We start from the raw sequence: 2,500 nt of genomic DNA on the forward strand, positions 1-2,500 counted from the left end.
TCCTGAAAATGAGGAACAAAATATTTTATTGACTGATGTTGTTGGTCGCTATTCATCATTCTATATTTTTGCTTGTATATTTATGTCCATATTAAATGCAAACGAAGTTATATAAACTGCTAGAAACGTACCTATATAACTACTAAAGCCGAGCTTCAAATTACCCTACAATCCCGAATTATGGATATATTTGACCAAGAGTGAAATTCTTTGCAAACGAATGATACATACGGGTCTTGGCAGAAAATATTACCACGCTCGGTGGGGTGGTGAGGTGGGACTGGATACATGATGAAGGCAGATTTTGTTGTTAAATTTATGAACACAAACTGTAAAAGGTAGAATGAAAGAAATCACAATTAAATGACAAACTGAAAACAGCAAGTTAAGCATATAACAACATATATTGCAATATATAAATTATACTTCATAACTTTATGTCAGACAGACAGAGAGACAGACAGACAAACACACAGACACACACACACACACACACACACACACACACATATATATGTGTGTGTGTGTGTGTGTGTGTGTGTCATACATGTGTACATATATGTATACATACAGAGAGAGAGAGAGAGAGAGAGAGAGAGAGAGAGAGAGAGAGAGAGAGAGAGAGAGAGAGAGAGAGAGAGAGGAGAGAGAGACATACAGAGAGAGAGAAAGTGTGTGTGTGTGTGACAGAGAGAGAGAGAGAGAGAGAGAGAGAGAGAGAGAGAGAGAGAGAGAGAGAGAGAGAGAGAGAGAGAGAAAGAGAGAGAGAGAACAAAAAGAGAGAGAGAGTGTGTGAGCGAGAGAGAGAGAGAGAGAGAGAGAGAGAGAGAGAGAGAGAGAGAGAGAGAGAGAGAGAGAGAGAGAGAGAGAGAGTGTGTGTGTGTGTATGAATATACACATGTATATATATTTTTTTATATAATTAATTTGGTAAATACAATTTCAAAGTGGGCCCTAAATGTTCACAATACATTGTTGCTTTTTGCATGCAACTGAAAATAACGAACAAATAATATATTTTGACATAACACAAAACATGAATTATACTTTACAAAGGTATTGTGTACATCTAATTGAGTTTTGAAAAGTTACATAATATGTATGATCACAAATCATCATGTATACTTATAAGACATATATGAAATTATCTTGACTGACAAATTTACATACAGTGCATTTAGTTTTAAAGTTAAATTGTCCATCTGGCAAGGTGATTAGAGACTGCCTATTAGTCATGTATGCAATACATTGTTTTATTTAATTTAAGAAATCTAACATACCGGTACATACGCAGTGAAAGCATAATTATACACAAAACTTGTGGTATACATGTGTGTCTTAAATAGAAAACATCTTATGGCGAAGGCACAGGGTAATTCCCTTCATTCTGCACCAGCTATTATGCAAACACTATTTTTCGTGATATATCAACATCAATTGTTTTCTACATGCTATTAAATTTATTAAAAAACAACAAGAAATCTTTGAAATATTATTCATACATTCATTAATAAATATGTCACGATGATACTACTATTAGAAACAAACAATGATGCACTTTCAATATTGTTTGCAAACAATAACCCTGGGTGGGAATTGAACCCACTTACCATAAGTGTTTTGCTTTTTAATACGATTTTTCTATTTATAATGTATGAATTATTTACCAGTTTATTTTTTCTTATTATGTTGTATTTAACGACAGTATGCAACATAAAATGAAAATATTACTATTCGATATAAAATAACTCAAAGCATAGTTAGCAAATGACACTGATTATCATGTAAACTAATTTTATAATGAAACAATCATTTTATAATATTTTACATAAATAAATTGATAGATACGTCAACACATATATATCAATATAAACAGACACATGTGCACATGAGGTAAGTAGATATAAACAGACACATAGAGAAAGAGACAGATATATAGCAAATATCAAAATAAATGCACATCCAAAATATTGGACAAAAAACGACAAATGTATTGGTACTATAGATAATGTTAAACACTCCATAAAAATGAGGAACAAAACGTTTTATTGACTGACTTGGTCGTATTCAGCAGTCTATATTTTGTTTCTAATATTTATGTCAATATTAAATGCAAACGAAATATATAAACTGCTAGAAACATACATATATAACTGACTACAAGCCGAGCTTGAAAATTACCTACAATATAGAATTATGGATATATTTGGACCAAGAAGTGAAAATCTTTGCAAAAGAATGATACATACAGGTCTTCAGGAAACATTACCAGTTCTTGAGGTGGTGATGGAATACGTGATGAAGGCAGATTTTGTTGTTAAATTTATGAACACAAACTGTAAAAGGTAGAATGAAACAAATCACAATTAAACGACAAACAACTTAATTCTTCCATCCTACTGAAAACAGCAAGTGAAGAATATAACAACACATATTAAAATATATAAATTATACTTCATAACTTCATATCAGACAGACACACACACACACACACACACAC

Source organism: Gigantopelta aegis, chromosome 4 (assembly GCF_016097555.1).
Source record: "Gigantopelta aegis isolate Gae_Host chromosome 4, Gae_host_genome, whole genome shotgun sequence".
Classification (NCBI taxonomy): Eukaryota; Metazoa; Mollusca; class Gastropoda; order Neomphalida; family Peltospiridae; genus Gigantopelta; species Gigantopelta aegis.